This window comes from Dermacentor silvarum, chromosome 2 (assembly GCF_013339745.2).
Source record: "Dermacentor silvarum isolate Dsil-2018 chromosome 2, BIME_Dsil_1.4, whole genome shotgun sequence".
Taxonomy (NCBI): Eukaryota; Metazoa; Arthropoda; class Arachnida; order Ixodida; family Ixodidae; genus Dermacentor; species Dermacentor silvarum.
In genome coordinates, this window is record NC_051155.1 from 112,304,675 (window position 1) to 112,328,977 (window position 24,303).

General features: G+C 45.7%; 1 long non-coding RNA gene across 1 annotated transcript; it reads left to right on the forward strand.

Moving 5' to 3' along the window:
• Window positions 1-391: 391 nt before the first annotated feature.
• Window positions 392-5,615, forward strand: LOC125943135 (uncharacterized). Its single transcript, XR_007465585.1, has 3 exons — window positions 392-2,687; window positions 3,786-3,889; window positions 5,494-5,615. It is a non-coding gene; the product is annotated as an uncharacterized LOC125943135 (long non-coding RNA).
• The last annotated feature ends 18,688 nt before the right edge of the window (window positions 5,616-24,303 follow it).

Consider the following 24,303-nt stretch of genomic DNA (forward strand, 5'->3'; position numbering starts at 1 on the left):
CATATAGTTTTGTTTTCATACACGCAGAAACTCGGGACGACCGTATCACCATGTGAACGACCGCATGACGATCGTATTGCGTACCATCGTTATAAAGCACGTGTTCTTGCGTGCATCTGCGGCAGCTCTCATGCCCCTTCATGTTTGTTCCTTTGCTTTCGCAGTTCTGCTTCTTAGTATCCCATACAAAAATACTTCCTTACTTTCTTTAGAACTCTTACCAACTTTCTATCAACTTTAGTAACACTCTATGTACTTTTACTTTCTATTAACACATGTTACAAGAAAGTTGGTAGGATCTGTCTTTACTTCGGTTTGAAGAAAGTTTGTTTAAAGAAGTTAAAGAAATTGTTAGGCTCTGTTTTAACTTTCGTTTGTAGGAAGTTTGTTCAAAGAAAGTTTACAACAAGTTGGTAGGCTCTGTTTTTACTTCGGTTGAAAGAAAGTTTCTTTAAAGAAAGTTTTAAAAAAGTTGGTAGGCTGTGTTTTAACTTTTGTTTGTACGAAGTTTGTTCAAAGAAAGTTTAAAAAAAGTTAGTAGGCTCTGTTTTTATTTTCGTTTGAAGAAAGCTTGTTTAAAGCAACATTAAAGAAAGTTGATAGGCTCCGTTCTTGTTTTCACTTGAAGCAAGTTCGTTTGAAGAAAGTTTAAAGGAAGTTTAAGGAAAGTTGGTAGGCTCTGTCTTTACTTTTGTGTAAAGAAAATTATAACAACTGTATTTGTTTCATTCATTTGCTCATTTAACACCGCAATAAAGAAGCATAACATGCAATATCGGTAATACAATAATTAGTACGAATAAACTAAGTGTCATACTGACAATTGCTTCCTGCAGTTTAAGAGAAAGCGAGGAGACAGAATAATTTTTGTTATTATGCGTGCATATATAATTAGCAGAAGCTAAGGTAAAATATCTTAGCCTGTCCCAGTGAAATTGTATATAACGCTTTCCTACTTCAAAAAAAAAAGGTTGTTCTACACTGACTGGTACTCGAACCCGGGACTTCTGCGTGTGAGGCAGAGACGGTACCACTACTCCCATATTACAGTAGCACTAGCAGGAACTATACAATGCCTAGACTTTCTGACATGTCGTAAGGCCATTTATTTGTTTTCACGACGCTTACCTTTTTTTCGGAATTCGGCTTCTTAAGAAACCTTTCCTTTACGATTTTATGCAAACTATACACAAAACTCTCGCAAATGCAGTACCTGCGGTCACTGTTAAAAGAGCCTTTCTTTTCAAAACTGCGGGTGATTGTTGTGTTGATATTGTCACGTAGTAGTGACGCTGAAGTCAACAGTCGTAAAACTGTGTATGACGAAACTAATTCTTTATTGGGCGAACCTGTGCCCACAAAAGCAAGCTACACTCGAAGCACAACGAAAGCGGCGAACACAGTCGGCGGTCGTCGAAATCTCATCAGCGGCGAAACGCGTCGGCTTTTATACCTGAGTCATCGAAGGTTCCAGATTAATCCCTGATGCCCGCGGGTCTTCCAGAAAGTTCTAGACAATTCGCGTCGGTTATACAATCAGATAACATAAGCGTCGGTGAAAACAGGCAACGGAAAGAAGCATCGATAACGTTCTAGAAGCTTCCGATGCAGGCGCGTCCTGCGCCGAGCGATAACGTTTAACACTTGTTAGCCGGTGGAAAGCGGCCACCGGTGAAAGATAAACATGTATACGTGTCAATATATTGGCGGGATTCGTACGGCAGCAAGGATTCCGTAAATGCTTGCTAAGGCACACAAGTGAATAATTTACGATTGTCAGTTTACTGAGTAGTCAGTTGTGTACCTGGCATGGCCGTATCTGTTTGTTTACACGTGCGTGCAAGCAGTACGCCTGTTGCACTTCAGCCGAAGCTTCAGCTGCTGTAGCACGCCAGCCATCGCCACGTTTTGTTACCTTTATTCCTGACGCTAAGAGGAAATATGGTCTCACCAATTCAAGATGAGGGCACATATTCTCGAAAACATTACACTTGGCGCCATAATTAACGTGTATGTGGGCGGTGATCACGGATATGTGCTCGGTAAGTGTCACATTAGCCCGTAGACCGTCCGTCATTTCAAGCAGACGGAGCCGCACGGGCGGCGCGTGGATTGGCTCATGCTTCAGCTACGACTTCCCTTGAGTGACAAATGCGAATCTCGAAGGCTATGCTCCTGAAGCGATGCGAATCGGGGAGGCAGGTTCCTTTTCGTTAACCGCAGTGTGGCGCTGCTGCAGTGTTTTGTTCAATAAATCCAATCCAATCCAAGTTGCTGTAGTTTATGGACCACGTTGGCTGTGCGCGAGTGCTTGTTGCAGTGAGGCGGTAGTTGAATTTTATATTAGAAGTGCCTAGGCAAAATGTGCTTCTTATCGTGTGCATTAACCATCGCACAACCTCTGGACTCGTGAAACACCGTGTGTTCGCCGTGTGTTTCGAGCGATACGCCAGTGTCAACAGTGTCTTACAGCGCCCGTCCGAGCTGCTTTTGTTCCCGCCTGCCTGCGCTCTCTCGTGAAAAGCCTGGTACTGGGGCTTCATCACAGTGTATGGAAGAATTTGTTGTAGGTTGTGCGTTCGTGGTGCTGTAGTTCATCGGCAGCTCTACAGTGTTTGCGCCCGAAAGAGAGTTGGTGCCACGGTACCTGTGGGACGAAGGAGTGTTTGCTGACTACGTCTTGAAAGGTAAGCAAGTTTGGCGCTTGTGCGCGTTGTTGTAGCTTATGGTTCATGTAATGAGCTTTGTGTAACTAGAGCAGAGCGCATTCTGAGCGTAAGTTGTCCATGTTTCTGTGCACATTTAGTAAGCAATTTTACGAAAGCTTCTGTTGATGTTATCGCGTACTTGCATTTTCCTGTGAAGTATGCTACCCCGTCTGATTGCTCTGACTGAATGGGAACACAATTATGGAAACACTGAAAGGTACTGTTTGTTGGGTAGTTTCCCGGCAGAAAATTATTCCTTATATAAGCATTTCCGCGAGTACACTGCAGGTGTGTACACGTCGATGTGTCATGGGCTTCACGCGTTGGCACAGGATAGCTATGTTTGACGCTTGCGCACATATTAGCTTGTATGAAGACTTTTTTTTTGTATACAGTTCACTTTGAAGGCCCGCGTCGCGAGAACCTGTCTGTATTCTATATTGAACTATAGAACCTGTCGTGTTCTATATTGCGAGGCAGATATACGCCGATATTGCAATGACGAGGTTTCTTTTTAATCGAGACCTCTCAATCAGACGCTGGCTTTTACTATACATATTCATCTAAAGAACAGTATGCCAGCTCTTCCAGTCATAGGTAATGACTGTGCCTTGCAGTAATAAAGTAAGGGCTGCGATTTCGTGGCGATACTTTGCGCTGTATCCTACGTCATTCTTACCACCCACCGTGAACGGCCGGCTATTCCAGTTCATAACACGGGCGGCGCGTCGGTCAAACCTCTGACGAAGAGCGAGAAGGAATACCATCGCTATACAAACACGGCCTAGGGTTCAAAAGACTTTGCATGTGCTCAATATTTTTTTTCATAATCCAATGCTCTTTTTGCTTTATTAAATATTTGAGTTTCGGTGATTTTCCTGGTAGTCTTATGTTTGCTGCATTCCAACATTGAATCGCACTTGTTACAACATAACCGTGTAACCTCCTGAGATATAATGGAGAGATTCGTACGAGACGCACATTAATGTAGCTGCTAGTGTGAGGCTCTTTGCAATTCAGTATTACACTGATATGACAGGTTTCCAGATTCACATTGCAATAAATTATTCATTGCAGTTGAAGGCTATGCGGATTCTGGAGGCATCCCACAGGAACCTGCAGCACTGCTGCAAGCTGGAGAGCACCACTATAAAGCACCTGATCTGCGTGCTTTTACAAAGGTGCGTACAAAACTGTCATTGCCTTGTGTGTTGTAGGATATGTTTCTGTAATATGCAATCATTTTACTGTGTGTGCCATTTTCATGATTTCTAGTGGCAAATCACTTGCATTTCACTTTTGGTCATCTGGAGGGCCCTCAGTTTAATGAACTTACCTTTAACTAGCCTCCTCTGAGCTAAATATAACTCTGACTTGAGTAACTGCATGATATACTCTGTACAGACTGTATATTAATCTAGTCAGATTGCCTTTTTAAGATAATCGTTGAGAAGCATGAGGTCTCGAGATGTTTATCTTTTTGTCAATTTTATTATGCAGTATTGTGAAGCTCACTTCTCACACTATTGCCTGTGCGCCTATATTGTTCCCTCTAATCGGTCACACTTATGTATTGCGTACCGTACTTCATCTCTTAAAATTAGCATACAGAAAGCAAGATTTTCTTTATTAGGCAGCTGCTGAATCCCTAGCCACTGTAGGAGCAGGTAATTCCTCAAGCATATAACAAACCAATAACCTTTTAATGTGACAAGTTCAATATGCACCTGAAGTGCAGGTTGGCTTCAAGCAGGAAGCTGGTCTCCTTTGTATTTTACAGAAATTTGAGGTGGTAACGCAAACTGCTAAATCACAACAATCCGCACAGTGCAGTATAGTTGCAAGCCACCACAACAGTGCAGCTGAACGCTAAGTGTTCATCGTTACATTAGCACTTTTTTTTCTGTGGGCAGTAGTTGCAAGCCACGACAGTGCAGCTGAACGCTGAGCGTTCGCCTTTACATTGGCTTTTTTTCAGCGTGTCTCTGCCCTTCTACAGTTGACATTAAATAAAGCTTGTTCTTTGCTGTCACTTATCTGAAATGCAAACAATCCTTTTTACTTTTTCTTTCATATTACTTGTCAGCTGCCTAATACACAAGCTTCCGGTGACATGGTAACAGTGCTGACTACTGCCCAGAACATGTGTGCATCTGTGGTTTGTGGTACCACATGCTCACTACCTCGGATTTACTGAGATGTCACAAGGAAGCTTGCTTCATGCTCAAACTGCCCTGTACTTGGTGGAAATTTTGAAATAGTCACTTTTTAATATAATAATTTGTTGTGGTTTTACCAAATTGAGTTTTCAAACTGTGAATAATGCACACTAGAGGGTCTATAAAAATGTTTTCTACCTCCTAAAGACATGGTTTAGGCAAAAAGTGCATTACACATGTCATCCTATTATTGAGTTCGGCATATCTCGCGGAAGCCGTTCTAAAAACTTTGACTATCTTTACTGCAACTGATTTACAGCTACTTTACACAAGTGTACGATTCCTACATGTAACACATGCATATTATGTGCAGCAGTTCTGCTTCAGCAATACTTCAGTCATTTTTTGGGTGGCGTTCCAATATCCACCAGGACGTCGTCCAAAAAGAAGCTTTGCACCCCAGAGGTGTGAATGCCATTCTAAGTATGTGTGGCAAGGCAGTCAGTTGAAATCTTCGTTTTGATTGTGGGTCATTTGAAGTCAAATTCTTGTGTATGACTGCATCATGCTATCTCGTCCAGATACAATTCATAAGGCTAACTATTATTGCATTTTTTCTCCTTTAGGCTTGCAGCAAGAGGGATATCAAGAACACGGGAGATGTCAAGACCACATTATAGTCACTGCTTGCTTGTGGTTTCTGAGGGCATGTATGAAAGGGTTGGAAAATAAACATCAGTGTTTGAAAAGATTGGTGTGTTTCGCCAACACGTACACTTTTTTATGTACAAGGTTGCATCAGAACAGTACCAGACAATTTTTAAAAATGCTGGAAAACGTGGATAAATGTCACCAGGATGTTTCTAGGGCGAGTTACAGAAAGTTGGAAACAAGTTACAAGAATATTTCTAGAGCAAGCAACAGAAAGTTAGAAAAAAGTTACAAGGATGTTTCTAGGGCGAACAGCAAAAAGTAGGAAAAAAGTTACTAGGACGTTTCTAGGTCAAGCAACAGAAAGTTGGAAAAAAGTTACAAGGATGTTTCTAGGGCGAGCAACAGAAAGTTGGAAAAATGTTATAAGATTGTTTCTAGAGCAAGCAACAGAAAGTTAGAAAAAAGTTACAAGGATGTTTCTAGGGCGAACAGCAAAAAGTAGGAAAAAAGTTACTAGGATGTTTCTAGGTCAAGCAACAGAAAGTTGGAAAGAAGTTACAAGGATGTTTCTAGGGCGAACGGAAAAAAGTTGGTAGGATGTTTCTAAGAAGTAAAAAGATGCCCTGCTTTTAATGTTTGAAGGATGTTCATTCATCGTTTTAAGAAAGTTTGTAAATAAAATTTTAATTGAATATCGGTGGCCAATAGTCGACAGGATGTTGGTACGAAGTATTTAGGAAGTTTAAAAACGGTTTGAGAACTTTCAAGTAAGTAGTAGGTTTTAGTAACATTTGTCTAAAAAAATTTAATTGAAAGTTACTAGAATTTTTTGTAAGGGTAAGCTGTAGCATCTGTGGCCTATACTCATTTGAACATGTTAGAAGTACCTCCATTAAAATAATAGCTTTAAAAATGAAAGAAGCCATTCAAAAAATGTTAAAATTCATCTTGGTAATTAAATTCCAGAACATCATAGGCAGATTAACACTTTTACCTAACTTTGTCAGTCTTCATAATGCATATCGTTCATTCTATCTCACATTATTTGATTGTCCACCATCTTGGTACTTAAATCCCGTGAGCCTTTTCTGATTTCTACCCAAGCCAGTTGTCTTCATCTACAAACTTTCCTTGAAACCTTGAAGGCCGAGTGTGTCGGCTGGGGTTTTATGCAGTTTATGAGATTTACCTTGCAGTGCGTCGTGAAATAAACAAGGTTAATCGCAATTGCGATCGCCCCTTTAACTGTAGTTGAGTAGTTGTAAAGAAAATAATTACGAAGGACGTTCGTCACAGGTGTTTGTCGTGTCGCGCGATGAGGAAAAAGGCGCAGGAAAAGGAGTCGCATTCGTGAAGCAAAATGCAAACTGCATTTATAACGAAAGCCAAATTACACCCGTACAGAACGTTGAGGCACATGGCACACATAATATTGTTACGGAGATGTTGGGAGTAAGTTTGGATGTATTTACAATTTATACACAAGTAGGGTTAGCGTGGTCAAGATGGCTGACCAGCAACAACACGCAGCAGCCACTGTCTCTCGATCTTCTTCTTCTTCTCTTGCCTCCTATCCTTCCGTAACAGGACTCCCGGGTGCTGAAGTGCCGTCTCGGCGCATGTCAGGCGAAGAACTGCGAGAGAAGTATGGCTTCAACCACGAAACGTGCACGATGTCAACTGGCGTCGGACTTGAGGACGGATCAAACTGTAACGGCGAAATCTCGTAATTGACGTCGTTAACATGACGTAGGACTTCATAAGGCCCTGTGTAGCGAGAGAGAAGCTTCTGGGAGAGACCAACACGACGACATGGTGACCAGAGGAGCACTCAAGCACCTGGGTTGAACTTAACATCGCCATGGCGCCGATCGTACCGCTCTTTTTGTATATCCTGAGAGGCCAACAGACGAGATCGGGCGACTTGACGCCCCATGTGAGCGCGATCGATGACTTTACGAGCGTAGTCAGTTGTAACACGTGGCACAGAAGGTAGGATGGTGTCAAAAGGCAATGTAGGGTCGCGACCATACAAAAGATAAAAGGGTGAATATCCTGCGGTGTCATGTCTGGACGAGTTATACGCGAATGTGACGTAGACCAGCGTGGCGTCCCAGTCGCGCTGATCATTGGAGACGTACATCGACATCATCTCTGTGAGTGTTCGGTTGAGACGTTCCGAAAGACCGTTCGTTTGTGGGTGGTAGGCGGTGGACAGCTTATGCTCTGTGGCACAAGAGCGGAGGAGGTCGTCAACAACTCGAGACAAGAACGAGCGGCCGTGGTCGGTAAGTAACTGTCGAGGTGCACCGTGGTGGAGGATGACGTCATGGAGGAGAAAATCTGCGACTTCAGTTGCGCAACTAGTCGGCAACGCCTTGGTTATCGCGTAGCGTGTCGCGTAATCGGTAGCGACGGCGATCCACTTATTCCCTCTAGTCGTCGTCGGAAAAGGGCCAAGCAGGTCAAGGCCTACGCGATAGAAAGGTTCAGAGGGAACTTCAATTGGATGGAGTCAGCCGACATGTGGCAGGGGAGGTTTTTTCCGGCACTGACACAATTCCCAAGTTGCGACATAACGAAGCACAGAGCGGTAGAGTCCCCGCCAGAAGAACCGGCGTCGTACGCGGTCGTATGTGCGCAAAACTCCAAGGTGTCCCGCCATTGGTGCATCGTGAAGTTGTTCGAGAACGACGGATCGTAGATGACGAGGAAGGACAAGGAGAAACTCAGGCCCCTCAGGGTTGAAATTGCGGCGGTAGAGGATGCCGTCGTGCAGCACGAACATGCGGCACGGGCCGTCGGTGCTACCAGATTGCACTCCGGCGATGATGGCCTGCAAGGACTCGTCGCGGTGTTGTTCAGCGCGCATGTCGCACATGTCAATGAAAGCCAACACGCAGGTCTCCGGATCATGTGCAACATGATCAGGAGGATCCACGGGATGACGAGAGAGGCAGTCAGCGTCCTTGTGCAGACGTCCAGACTTGTAGATGACAATAAAAGAAAATTCCTTGAGCCGCAAAGCCCAGCGACCAAGCCGTCCCGCCGGGTCCCGGAGGGAAGACAGCCAGCAGAGGGCATGGTGGTCTGTAATGACCGAAAACGTGCGGCCGTACAAATATGGCCGGAACTTGGCGACAGCCCACACTAAAGTCAAGCACTCCCGCTCGGTGATGGAGTAATTCCTCTCAGAAGGTGACAGCAGGCGGCTGGCGTAAGCTATCACGCACTCGGTACCATTCTGCTGCTGGGCGAGAACAGCACCGATGCCGTGGCCGCTGGCGTCAGTGTGGACTTGGGTCGGTGCAGATGGATCAAAGTGGGCAAGTATGGGAGGGGTGGTCAGAAAGCCGATGAGAGTGGCGAACGCGTGAGCCTGCTCCGGGCCCCATGAGAAAGGCGTGTTCTTCTGTAGAAGATCTGTCAAAGGGCGAGCAACGTCGGTGAAGTTTTTGACGAAACGTCGAAAGTAAGAACACAGGCCGACAAAGCAGCGCACGTCAGAAGCAGAACGAGGCACAGTAAAACTGCAGAACGGCGCAAACTTTATCCGGATCTGGTTGTACACCGGTTGCAATAACGAGATGTCCCAACACGGTAATCTGACGGCACCCGAATTGGCATTTCGTGGAGTTCAGCTGAAGGCCGGCTTTTCGGAAGACCGCAAGAACTGCAGCGAGTCGCGTAAGGTGGCTGCTGAACGTGGGAGAAAAAACAATAACGTCGTCAAGATAGCAAAGACAGGTGGTACATTTGTAGCCTCACAGAAGAGAGTCCATCATTCGTTCAAATGTCGCAGGAGCATTGCTTAGGCCAAAGGGGATGATTTGGAACTGATATGAACCATCAGGTGTTATGAAGGCAGTCTTCTTGCAGTCCATTTCACCAACAGAAATCTGCCAGTAGCCGGATCTAAGATCAAAGGACGATAAGTATGTAGCTCCGTGCAAGCAGTCCAAGGCATCATCGATGCGTGGTAATGGGTAGACGTTGTTGCGCGTGATTTTGTTTAGATGGCGATAGTCGACGCAAAAACGCCAGGTACCGTCCTTTTTCTTCACAAGGACAACTGGCGAAGCCCCAGGACTGGCCGATGGTTCGATTACCATGACCGCTTTTTGGAGAATTTTGTCCACTTCTGATTAGATTACTCTACGTTCAGCATGTGATACACGATAGGGACGCTGACGAAAAGGATTCATGTCTCCAGTGTTGATACGGTGGTGAACAACAGATGTTTGGCCGAAAGGGCAGTCGCCGAAATCAAAGATGTCGCCGTACGATTCGAGCAGGAGACGGAGGTCTTTGGCCTGAGCAGAGGTGAGGTCAGGTGCAATCATTTTGGCGAAGTCATCCATGAAAGAACCAGAGCTGTGAGCTGCAATTGGTGCTGATAATCCACTCTCGGCATCCATACTCTCAATGTCAAATTCGGACGTGCTAGAAATGCTGGCCAAGAACATTCCGGCCGGAAGCACTTGAGGGCACAGGCTGAAGTTCAGAAGAGGGAGAACGACGTCATTATTAGCAACCGCGATCAGCGTATGCGGAACAGCAACGTTTTGGTTCAAAAGCACGTCGACGATGGGGCGAAGCACATATTCACCGTCAGGAACCTGTGGCTGTGCGGTCAAAGCGACGTAAGTGACTGCCTCGGGTGACAGACGCACATCTTGAAGCGAGCACAGGTGCGGTGGCGGCGAGGCGCTAGGAGCATCGGCGAGTTGAGGCAGTTCCAACTGAAGGACTCCGGTTGCGCAGTCGATGAGAGCATAATGGTTGGATAAAAAGTCCAACCCAAGGATAACGTCGTGAGGGCAGTTGTCGATCACAGCTAAGAGAACAGACGTATGGCGGCCGGCTACACTTAAACGTACAGTACACATTCCGAGAACAACCAGCACGCTACCGTCGGCCACACGAAGCACTTGTGCAGCTGCTGGGGTGAGGACCTTCTTTAAACGTTTACGTAGGCTAGCACTCATCGCAGATATGTGGGCTCCAGTGTCGACGAGTGCTAGGACAGGTACGCCGTCTACTTCGAAGTCAATTAGACTTCGCTTTGTAGGCACAGACAGAGGATTTGCTACAGTAGTTGTCAATGCAGCACCACATCCGAGGGCTGCAGTTCTTAGTTTTCCGAAGGAACGTGGTCGAAAGCCACAGGGGACGAAAGGCGACGTGGCTGCGGCGAACGGGAAGATGGGCGACGTGTTTGTGGTGAACGAGACTGGTGTCCGCGAGGCCACCAGTCTACATGGTGAGCGACCGTACCACGTGTTCCTGGCAGAGTTGTCGGCACTGTTAGACTCGGCGGAAGACGAAAGCCAGTGTCTCTCGATCTTCTTTTTCTCTTGCCTCCTATCCTTCCGTAACAATATGCTAAAAGAACTAAGGTTGCTGTCAGTTCGAGAAACACAGTTCGAAACAGCTCACAGTACGTGGACAGAAGAGATGATGCCGGAGTGAGGGGCGATGACGTGACGACATTGGACACGCCTCGATATTGAATGGTGAGGAGATGGCTCTTGCTTAACCGGGGACGACCGCTCAGCAGTCAGCCTGCACGCGAGCCGCAATGCACGTTGCAGGAATGCTCAGCCTGCCCAGCAGACAGTTTGCGTGCGAGCCACAGTGCTCAGCGCATATGCAGCCATTAGCCAGGCCAAGAAGACTGTTCCGCCGAAACGCTGACCTGGGAGACGCCTTGCCCACGATCCTCAATGCTCGCAGCAAGTGGTAGCACAGCAGGCCAAGCCACGCACCGAGCTGCAGTACTCGCGCTGGCGAACGCCTTGGCCAAGGGCAACGGTCGGGCGGCACCTCCATGGATGGCCGCTGTTCCTTGGAGCCTTGATTGTCGGCGTCCGACACGTCGGCCTGCTGTCTTCCGTCTTCCGCTAACTAAGCGTGTGTCTCACCACGAAGCATTTCGTCACGTGCTCGCCGTACGTGTCCAAATCGTGGCACGACGCATCTTTGGAATACAACTGGGCTATCGCTGATTTGGCGGGATCACTCAAATGCGTGCTCCGCTCGCGAAAGAACACATGCACACTTCGTCGTCTTCGGCGTCGTTTTCATTCTTTCATCACAATCACCTCCCACACAAGAAAGTTGTTTCGATAAACAGAACTTTTTTAAACACCGCAACGCAGTGATGAATTCACACTCACAAGACGTCTGATCCACCCAATCACACATGCAAAATAAGACTTAAAGGGTCCTAACACCATTTGTACATAGCATTCTTAAGTGTTCTCACAATAACATCCTAACAAACTAAACACTGTAACAACTATACAAACCTAAAGAGAAATTAGAAAAATGAAGTAAACAAACAGCACCCGAATGTCACTTTCTCTTGCACTATCGCTGGACTCACTGTCAAAATCGTTACGAACGCCTAAGAAACCGCTTTCTAGGCGGCTATATGTTTTGTCCAACAAGCGTTGGGGTAAATTAGATTTTTTCACAAGCCCACAAAACACACATTAGTGTACACACTCATTGCATGTAACAGAACCTTTCTCACATAAACCCTGACTGCTGATAAACCAATTGTACCTAACTTAGTTTGAATGACAAAGAATCTCATCACATACCTCATCTTAAGCTGAAGATTATCTATGAACCGGCGGGACGCACTGCGAAAATACAAGGACATTTGTTTCTACAGTGGCGGCTGTGCCAGTTTCTACAGACACTCTCTGCACATCGCATTTATAAACTTGACACTTTTTTTCTTAGACGCGGCTCAAGAAATTCACCTGAGGAGAAAGTTCTTATCCTCACCGTGCTAAGTAGCTCAAGCTGAACTGGCACCTTTCTAGAAGTGGCACTATTTCCCCTGAACCACTGCTTGCACACAGAGGACTCTTCATTCCTGCTAAGAACTTCAGCAGTAGCTACCTTTCTTTAGTCTTCAACGAGACTCGTGGACTTGTCAAGACCAGTGGACTTGATAACACTTTCATGGCAAGTGTTTCATAACGCTACCAACGCGAAATTTCCATCTCATATTCCACGCTCTCAAAACCTCCCCAGCAGCCATCTACGTCACTACACCAGTCTATCGCGGACTTTAAATTGTCAAGACCCGTTTGGTTGACGTCACAATGGCTGACATTGATATGGTCCAGCCCAACTGTCGGCGGTATTCATGACCCCCCCCCCCCCTCCCCTTGTCGTTCTCGTCCACCTCCGCTACTCCGGCCTTGCCTAGCTCTTCTGAAGCGAGCATGTGCGATTGCTGCTGTAACAATCGCAGCCACAGCTCACGCACTGAATCCTCCGCCTTAGTCAATCTTTCTTCACGGGCCTGGAGCTCTCGCGCTACATCTTTAGCATGCTCAGATGAATGCGACTCTCGCCACGCTTCTCTATCCTCAGCTATTACCGCTTTGTCGTAGCTTATCTCTTCTTCAAACCAATTCAAAAATTCATCAAGAGCCATGCTAAGCTCTTCATTAAGTGAAACTAACTTTTCCGGGTCCATTCCTCAGCCACGGCACACAAAGAAGGTGAAACTCTCAATGATGGTAAAGAACTTAGTCCTGTCGTGGATGCCAGAAATGTAAAGAAAGTTATTGCGAAGGACGTTCGTAATAAGGAAAAGGACGCAGGAAAAGGAGTGGGACTCGTGAAGCAAAATGCAAACTACATTTATAACAAAAGCCAAATTACAACCGGACAGAACGTTAAGGCACATGCCACACATAATATGCTAATAGAACTAAGGTTGCTATCAGTTCGAGAAACACAGTTCGAAACAGCTCACTGTACGTGGACAGGAGACGAGAGGTTGCCGGAGTTAGGGGCGATGACGTGACGACATCGGACACGCCTCGATGTTGCATGGTGAGGAGATGGCTCTTGCTTAACCGGGAACGACCGCTCAGCAGTCAGCCTGCACCCGAGCCGCAATGCACGTTGCAAGAATGGTCAGCCTGCCCAGCAGACAGTTGGCGCGCGAGCCGCAGAGCTCGGCGCATATGTGGCCATTAGCCAGGCCACGAACGCTGCTTCGCCGAACAGCTGACCAAGGAGATGCCTTGCCCGCGATCCGCAATGCTCGCGGCAAGTGGTAGCACAGCAGGCCACGCCACGCACCGAGCTGCAGTACTCGTGCTGGCGAACGCCTTGGCGAATGGCAACGGTCGGGCTGCAGCTCCATGGACGGCCGCGTTCCTTGGAGCCTTGATTGTCGGCGTCGGACACGTCGGCCGCTTAACTAGGCCGCCAGGAAGCATTTTGTCACGGGCTCGCCATACGTGGCCCAATCGTGGCACGACGCATATTCGGAATACAACTGCGCCATCGCTGATTCGGCGGGATCACTCGAATGCGTGGTCCACTCGCGAAAGAACGCGTGCACACTTCGTCGTCGTTGGCGTCGTTTTCTTTCTTTCATCACAGTAGTATATAGATGGTATATAGACATCTATAGTATATCTGTGGTACATCCTCACAATTATTACACTTCAGCTTTACGCCTTTATGGCTGGCTATGACCATTCTCAGATAACAAGCCATAAGTCACATAATAACATGCCATTGTATTCAGATGGAAAGCTTTGGGAGGTCAAGCTTTCTCTTCATCATATCAGACAATACGATTCTGGGACCTCTCTTGATAACGTTGGTCACAAAGATCACCCGCAATAACTGAGTAACTAGTCACAACACCAATATTAGTTGACTGAAAAATTACAAAGTGCCTAAAATAATCCAATAAAAACAGCACAGATCCTGTGCACCGTCACTTGGACGTTTCATTTAAGGGATTCACAAACATGTTCAATTTCTGCAATGATAAGGGGAAAAAGGACCCAAGAAAAGCACTTAATCTAAATCAATTAGCTTATAGTCGTCTTTGCAAAGTAACTTTATTTTGCCTGCATATGTAGCTTACACAAATGTTCCGATTTATAAATGCACTTTCAGATTACACTCAGTGTGTGTGTGTGTGTGTGTGTGTGTGTGTGTGTGTGAGTGGCTTCGGACGTGTGCTCATGTTCCGACATAGCCTCCTATATATATATATATATATATATATATATATATATATAGGAGGCTATGGTTCAGAAAATCGGAGAGGAGTTCTGGCAACGTGATGGCCTCATTGACGCCAGCTTAATTTTCACCAACTTGACAGTTGACAGTTGACAACTTGACAACCGACAGTGACATAAATGGGGTGGAAGAGCTCACGTTAATGTGAACACAGTGGCAGAAGCCACCGCAAAATTGTGTTGTGCACTGGTGCCTAGTGACGCGCTTTTACAAGGCCCGCGGCTTCATTTAATTCTGAAGTTTCGCAAGTTAAAGGGGCCCTGAACCACTTTTTATCGAAGTGGAGAAATACAATCGAAGTGAAAATAGGCTATTTCAGAAATACTTTGCCGCAGAGAGTACTTCAATGAGTTCAGCAGAAGCGGAGTTAGAGGCAATCAAACGCGGCATTCCCTGTGCTTCCCTTCCTCCATCAATGTCTTGCACTGCGAAGGCTACGGCGGAGTGGGGAGGGACCACAACGCGCCTCCTTTCAAATGGCACCATGGCGCGCAGTTCACATTTCCATTTGCATGTTAACGTAAACGCCTGGACTTCCGATTTTGGTGCGCCTACGAGGCACTAAATGGAAGCCAAACGCGACTGTCCACGGCGAGTTAACGTAGACGCCACAACTTCTGATTTTGTGCCTACGACGCGCTAAATGTAAGCCAATCGCGGTTGTCCACAGCGAGCAGCCAGTGGACTCGTGGTGCCACCCCGCGGCGGCTGCGGTTTAGCTGACCGCAGCGACCAATAACAGCCGCGCATTGGAATTTTCTTTATAGCGTAATATAGTACACAGAAGAGAGCCAAGATCAAGGCTTCTGTTGAAACGAGAGCGTTTGAGAGAAATGTAACTTGGCGCTCCGCTTGCGAGCTCCACGGATCACCTACGACAGCTAAACTTAGCTGAGATGTTCACAGCAGCGTATGCTACCCGTGGACTATGTTATTTCACTAAGCCCGAGGGTGCGGTTCAGGGCCCCTTTAAAGGCACAATATGATGAGGCATGGCGCAGTTTAGAATTCAGAATTTTACACGGGCCTGTAGTATTTAACGTGCGCCAAAATTAAGTGTATTGGCGGTTTTGTATGTAGCGCATGTCGAAATATGCCAAAATTCTTTGGAAATAAAGTTTGTTTTTGTAGAGGGGTTTATTATAGTCCTTTGCAGTGAAACATCGCATTGCATGTCGTTGCTCGCTGCATTGTAACAAAGTTCACAAACACACACATATACAGTATATTGTTACGAGGCATTGCGTATGAGCCTGACGTTAAAGGACCGCTGTGCTACGCGAAGACAAATAAGACGGCACATGCCGCGTGAGATGCTGTTAGCCACGCTATGGTAGCAGCAGCCTGTGTATATACCCCGCACTTCCACCAAATTTTCACGGGGATTGACAAGTACGCGGGAGAGACGGAATTGTATTTGACACTATATACAGGCTGCTGTTACCACAGAATGGCTGACAGCATCTCACGCGGCATGTCCAGTCTTCTTCCTCTTCGCGTAGCACAGCGGTCCTTTAACGGCCGGCTCATACGCAATGCCTCGTAACAATATTGTTACGGGGGTGACGTCGCTGGGTTAGTACCACTTTCGCTGGTGTCTGAGTGGCGGAGGCAGCGTCAGTAGTCATAACTGCGGAACCAATGTGACACCTGCTGCGAAGATCCAGGGCCGGCTTGTGGCGAGATTACCCCGCACCTCCACCAAAATGTTCCGGGGAGAAGGTATATGTAGTGGCAACATATACAGTTAGAAGGTTGTAGCTCAGTGGCCAGGGTAACACCATCGACCGAGCTCCGAGACACTTCAACCTCCTCTTCACCAACCAACGGCATTTTGTCCACAGCGGTACAAAGTCGTAGGTGACATTCTATATATGTATATATATATATATATATATATGGTGCGGGAAAATGCCTCGGTCCCGCGGTCCACGGCCGCAGGTCTAGTCTCGGCCAGCCGCGCTCAAGGGCGCCCAGCCGCAACTCGCGCGTTCCTCGCACCACTGCTCGCGCGTCCGTCCTCTTCCTCGTCCACAGTTGGTTCTTATGCCACTATTCTCGTCAGTGTTCCCAATATATATGTATATATATATATATATATATATATATATATATATATATATATATATATATATATACCAGCCTAGCGTATAATCGAAGGCGTTATCAAAAAATGACATAGTTTCTTTTGCGGACAACTTCAACTGAAAATTACGTTCTTCATTGCCGAATCCCTAAATGTTATGATTACTCACAAATAATACCACTGTTACACGTTATGTGTATATATATATATATATATATATATATAGATAGATAGATATATAGATAGATAGATAGATATATAAATCGTGTGACAGTGGTATTATTTGATGTAATCATACCTTTACGCTTTGCGCTACTTTCACATTGATATATTCAAGGCATGCTTACATGGCAATGGTATGAAAAATGCGCTTTCGCGGAAAGCGCTGGTGAAATCGCAACGCCCGGCGAAATGGTCGGACTCCGCCCAAGCAGCCGTGGCCATGCCGCCACAGAACGTTGTCGCCAGGTAAAGAGCATTGGCTATGACATTGCCCTTACATTCAACCCAAGCTGCAGTAAGCCCTCTCTACCATTCTCACTAACATCCCGCCACGGTCATGGACGGATTGGCTCACTTCACCACTCCATGCAACTAACCTTCTGCTGCCGATACTTATCCAGCACATTAGAGACGTGTTGAGTGAGGTCTAGCAGCCGAACGACCGGTGGCGAGCGCCGAACGCTGGCGTAATAATATTTTTTCTCTCTCTCTCTCTCTCTCTCTCTCTCCGGGAAGGCGAGGGAAGGCGCCCAGGGAAATGGTGCGCGCTCTCGGCAAACCAAGCGGTGTGGACGGGTGGAAAAGAGAAGAGGTAGATTAAGGGGGAGTGGAAGTGAGCGGCCACTCGCTCGCTCGTTTTTCATTTGTTCGTTAGGGCTATTCGCTTAAATTGGCAATCATAGTCAATGGTTTCTGCGTAATCCCTTTTTTTTTTGCTTTGTAACGCTTGGCGAAAAAATTCAGCAAAGGGTAACGTGGTCTCGAAAGGTGTTACAAACAACCTGAATGTTTTGGAATGCCAAGTAATGTTTGTAAACTGGATTCCGTTTTGTTTTCATGCGATAGCATGATAAAGATTAAAACTAGGGCATCCGAGTTGTGTGTGTGTTTGTAATGTGGGCTGATTCCGCACACCGTGTACTCAAAGCCATGGGCGAGCTGATTTTGATACGAATGCACCATGGTATGTGTCCTGGCAAGATGCAATTCCAACGGAGTTGTGTGACGTACAGATGCACGGGACAGCAGGAGCATGGGTCGTAGTGCCGGTATGCGCCGCGTGCGCAGGATTGTTCACTGCGGTCATCAACTACCGCTGCATGGACTGAAAGGAAAGCTGTGATTCGCATATGCATATGTATGTATGCGTTATCTTAGGGTGGTGGGCATGGTAATCGGGCCGTGAAATTTACAGCAATAGCGTCTTGGTACAGTGATAGCTTTATCTCAATCTACTGTATTTAAAAGGCGCCAGTAATACTGTTGTTTTTCGGCTGACAATAGGTGGAAGTTGTAGCCTTATAAACAGCCGAAAGTGCACAGCGGCATTTTACAGCACCACATTGCAGTAGTAGCATAGATCGCATTATGTTACCGGTATATTTACGGTCCACTCTACTCTATAGCAAGAAGAACTGCGAGTTTTCTTTTTTTTTCTCATCTGCTATGTAACTGGCAATGCATGATTTATTTTGTTGAGTTTTTGTCACACATGCTTGGATGCCCTAAAGCTTACTCGTGGAAATTAAAATAAAGAAATTGTGCACATCGTGATTAACCTTGAAGGTTATTTAACTAGATGGTATCTGTTTTCTTTTTCTTTGTATGCTCATCAAGTTGGTGCGTTTACGCCATTTTATAAATTATGTGTCCTTATCAACTTGCTTCACATTCTGTTGTGTTCGGTTCATGTAGTGCAGTCAATTTACTTTGCGTTGACATCATAGCTCTACGACATTTGAAAGCAATTTAACATACAATGTACTGCGGAAGGGGCCCTTACTGTAAACTTTCACAGGGACTATCAAATTGAAGACGCCACTGAATGAGTTGTAGCAGTGTGTTGTGTTCGTGAAAAGCAGCTTACCGCTGCTTATCTTGAAACACAAGCTTGCCAGTTGAGTCGGATATTAAGAGGAACAGCAATTGATGCATGGAGTGTTGGATAAGTTTAGTAGCGCATTACACACTGGCACTTGTGGTGCAAGAACGGTCTCATACAGTTGCATTAGAAGTTTATCCCATTTATATGGCAGTTTCAAACAAAAGGAAGGATACAGAAATGAGGTAATTAAAGCGGGAAAACTCTGTTGTTACTGGTCAGGTGTACCTTTATTCTCACGCGACGCTGAAACGTTTTCCTGTTCAACATTTGTTACGTGCTGGCTCGTAAAGTATATTGCTGTCTCTTTACAATTAACGGAAAAATCAACAGACTAAACCTCCAATAGAAGTCCCCCAGCATTTGTAGATCGCAAGTTTCCCTCCTAACCAACCTTACTGTTACTGTTTGAGAAATTTCTCGGTGTTATTTTGCAAATATATTGCATCTGTACACGCCGCGACCTCGTTGTTATCGCCGACGGCGCCGTGGCCCACTTTTCTACGCCTAGCGTGCAAATATAAATAATGAAGCAGAAAACATGAAGCAATATTTGTCCCTGCTGGCGCCATGCAATCCTTGTGTTATATTTTTCTTTTATGTTGTGCGATGCCGCGTATAGTAGCCGCTACGTTCATCACAGACGTATATGAGTGGTTTCTTCTGCGTTCTGCAAGGCCGCTCATCATTCCTCCAGATCTCCGTTTGGACAAGATTTTCAGAAAACCGCTTCGTTCAAGCTACAGATGAAACGGTGATCGCGGCTATCCTTTTTTTTTTTCTTCGTTTGACACGAAGGTACAATGGAGGCATGTTTCTTTCGCCTTGGTCCAAAGGGATTCCCGCGCCGCTTGGGACACCACCAAATGGAAACTCACCGACAAACAGCGTTGTAACAATCTGTCCCAGCAGCTCACCTCCCCCCATCGAGCCTTTCCCCCCATGAGCGCGAATGAAAGCAACCACTCACTTTGTGCGGTGCCGAGAGCAGAAAATGCTTTTGGTACAATTCGGGTTTTCTGTTCCTGCGTGTCTTCATTTCTTAGTTCTTCGAGCTGCTATTCGTTTCCCGTACCTTCATGCTCGACTGTTGGTCTCTACTCTTGTTTTTCTATCTGTTTTCATTATCACGTATACTCTTGGCTATTGCCCTGCCTGAATGACAGTGGTATTTCGTTACCTTCTGACCTATCTCTGACCTCCTCCTCGAGGTTGTTTCCTGTTCTGTTGTCAAGCACTTATACTCTGTCCCTTACTATTCACACTGGCGCCTTACACTTTGCCTAATTGCTACTCATATCGCTGTTGAAGCACGCGAGGGAGGCAACTACATCGAACGTGTAAGTTCAAACAGGCATCATTCCTTGTTTGTGAGTCCATATTTCTCGCTGTGACAACCGGTTACTGTCATGACCGATACGTGCGGTAACTTTGAATGTTTTAGTCCTTCATCAAATGGAGTGCCCTTCGGGTGTCGTGGTAAAGCGTACTATTCTTTTGCTGGCGTTAAACAGTCATGCGGTGGAAATTCCCAGCAAAAATTTCGCCATTTGGCAGTTTACGCACTCTATCGTATCCATAGGCTAGGGAAAATGTGCATTCGTTCTACAAAAGTTTTGTTCTCTTTCTTGTTTCGCTTTTGTGATTTGAGTTAGCGTTATATCGATATATCGGTTATATTCAAGTATGTTCCACGGTCAGTCAAATGAAAAGCATACATTTATATATATATTTTTTTTCCCACAGGTGACACGATGCCGTACTGCTTTTTCACATAGTCTCTCCAGCACTCAATGCAACTTTCCAGCGCTTCTATATTGTCTGTATTCCCGTAGAAAAGAATTCGTTTGCGAGTGCGCCTAACCACAAGTGCACCGCGTGGCGTACCTCTTCATCAGAATGAAACTGCTTGCCGCCCAGGGGTTCTTTCAGGGGTCCGGACATGTGGAAGTGGCACGGGAGAAGGTCTGGTGAGTGTGGTGGATGCCGAAGCCATCAAAACTTTCAGGTACATTATTGTCGCAACAGTTGCACTGCCCGTATATGGAAGTGCATTGTCATATTGCAACAGAACACCTCCAGACAGCAATCTACGGCGTTTCAATTTGACTGCAGGCCGAACATGATATTTTAGGAGGACATAGTATGATTCACAAAGGGACAGTGGTCCCTCGTGACGTAAAGCGCTGTATTACTACGCGTTTTTTGTCCCAAAAGATGATCAGCATAACGTTCCCAGCGGATTGCTGTGTTAGAAACTTTTTGGTTTGGGTGATGAGATGGCGCCATTCCTTACTGCTCTCTTCGTTTCTGGTCGGTAGTAGTGAAGCCAGGTTTCGTCCTCGCTGAAGATACTTGCGAACAAGGCAACCGATTATTGTTCAACAATCTGCAGAAGTTGTTCGCACGCATCAACACTTCAGTAGTGAGCTATTGTGGCGCCCACCTTGTAGACACCTTGTGAAATCCGAGCACATCATGTATGTTGAGAGTAGTACAAGAAGCGCGCTATCACCACGCACACGAGCCAGGGGACAGGGGGTTCTAATAAAATAATCGCACCGAGCAAATGTAACCGACGGACCCGCAATCACTTTATTCCTTACATAATGGCGCCGAAACCCTAGAACAAGACAGCCGTCCGCAGAATCCTTATCAATGACAGCCGCTATCCGAGTCATCGTCGGCGCAACCGAAGCCTTGCAGGAAATCCAATCGACGCCTACCGACTTGCAAGTCCTCTTAACCGAACTCCTTGAGAAGGACTGTTGCCTCGCTAAAATTAACTTTGGCATCCAACAGGCACCTTCGTGCCTGTTGGATGCCAGGCTATGGAACCCTTGTTACTAGGAATTCCAGAAACATTCTTTTCGCGTTGTTTTTATCCTTAGTACCATCGTCCTGGATGAAATATTTGGAGACACAGATTGATGTCCATCGGATGCGGTTTATTAATCGACCTTGCCAAGATGGCGATGGCACGAGCCGTCGTCTGACCTGTTCTTAAGGTCTTCTTTTTCTTGAGTTTTCATCAATGCACAATATAGTATAGGAACGATGGTTGATATTTACGCTTCTTGCAATGTCAGCCCTGAGTCACCCGACGCTTTTCCTATCACGACGGCTTCAACGGACTGCATTGTTTTCTAGAGTCACAAGGGGGTGTGCCTGACCTGGACAAGGAGCATCGGCACAGACGTCACATCATTTGCGAATTTTTGACACCATTAGCACACTTGCCGCCACGACGTACATGCATCTCAATACTGTACCTTCATTCTGCGATAAATTTCGATAGACTTCACATCTTCACTATGCTGAAACCCATAACTGAACACTGTTCTTCCGTGGTGCAAGTTTCCAGTGGGGCGGCCATTTTTGCACTGTACACAACCTGATGCCTTTGTTTTTATGTTCTAATTCTTAGAAGCCTCAACATAATTTTGTTCCGATGCCGGTGTTTCTCCACCTGCGCAATGCTGCCACCCAGTGAACATCCAGTGTACTATTAGGAACATGTCTGCCAACTAGACAAAAGTGGCTACTGGCGCCAGTTTTCGCTTTTTAAGCATGAAATGCTTTTATCTCCCGTTGTCGGTGACCTTCAACTGACCTTGATCCAGAAGCCAGAGCCATTATCCGAGCATTCAAATGACAACACCCATGCATCTTTGTGAGAACAAAACGAGATGATCCGGCCAAGCAGCCAAACGTCAAACAAATGCGGTCTCTGGCCCCCAACGCTTTATACAATACTGCATTACATACGCTAAATACTTCCCAAAACAAGCTACAAAAAATATTGCTTCCGATTTCTTCCTAAGTTTGTTCACAATATCCCGCAAGCTGTAACTTCTAGTACGCTGAAGGTTTATTTGTCATTTCCAATACCGACATTCAAAAGGCAGATCGAGCGGTTGCCTATGCTCTTTAGAACGTTAGCGGTCCGTAAGTCGTGAGTGGTCCACGACAAGAAGAAAAAGTAGCAGGAGACGCTGAGCGCGCAGCACTGTTGGAAGAAAAGCGGTTGAATGCGGCGGCACGACAGGCAGCAAAATACGCCATATGTAGCTATTTCATGCTTACATCTACTCTCAATTACGGGAGAGGCAGCCTTTTTTTGTTGCCCAGTCGCGCTCTTCAATTGACTTACCCTCGTACAAATGTTATTTTTTTTCAAAATAGAGAATTGCTTACTAGTACTACGGGCAACAAGTAAGCTTGTACACTAAGTGTATACAATATATTGTATGGCGCGTCACTGTCATCTTATATGCTCATTTAGCCAACTAGGTTTATATGAACTTCAGCCACTTTACGCCTTAACAAGGACTGGCAACAACATTTATTGCTCAACCTCGTAATTTCCTTCTCCAGTATAATAATTATAAATACAATGTTTACAAAATACAATCAAACGTTCTTACTGAAAATCGAGATCAACATACTGGCTCATAATGAGATGTATGTATGCAAGAGCTACCTCGCACAATACCGCTATTGTCCCTGAAACTCAAGATTCTATGTGGGGTTTTATGAATCGTCTTTGCCAGCATGTATTTATTAGCGCAACTCGTGGCATTATTCCGTTTCATCAGAAAGTCCATGCACGCCTACTGCATTGGCCTAGGTGGTAGCATTTTTGCTAAGAGTGTCATACCCCATTTTTCAGTAGAACATAACTGTACTTTTTAATCAGCTGCTATTGCGTAGGAGCAGATTATTTTCGCTAAGGCACTGCCAAAGTCTGTATTATATGCTAATATAACACATCACGGCACGTGAAGCATTGTGCGCCGCAAATAAATTTCGGTACGGGCTTTCCATACGAAATTAGCAAGCATTTCAGTAAAGTTTGCCTCACCACTAGCTTCGAAAAGCTATTTGCACTGCCGTCCTAAAAGTGCGCGTTTCAAGCGAAGCTTTTGCAATGCCACTATATGGCTTATTTTAGTGTCTCGGAACTGATACAAGATTAAGGCCCGAAATAATGCATACTCGTGGCTACAGAGAGCGTAAGTTGGCTAATAGCTTGCGTACGAGTAAAAGACAAGAAGAATTGCTTTTCGCAAGTTTGCTCCTTATAACGGAAGTGAGTTTCTTTATAAGGAGAGAACTTCACAATCCGATGGCATAGCCTCGAGATAACTTTTTCAATACATTCGAAAACTATAACGAGTTGCCTTGTTACGATGTCATCACAATCGTTTTGTTTGACCCATTTCTGGGATTTGCATTCTGTCTATACCTTCGCAGTTTTATCAAATTGCTGTGAACACGCCAGGAGATGTTATTTTCTTCCGTCTAGGGAAAGTGCAATTTTTTACCGCGACTGCTTGGTTTTGCCAATTTTGCCGTACACTTAAGGGTCTTTCTTGCGATGACGCTGTGGACTATCATACACTCGTGGCAAAACGCATTGCTGGTCCCACCAGAGCAAGCGCTCTTGCGTTTACACTCTAGGTGATTTTAACGCAGTCACAAGGACATCAGCACCAGCGGTCCAAAATGAAA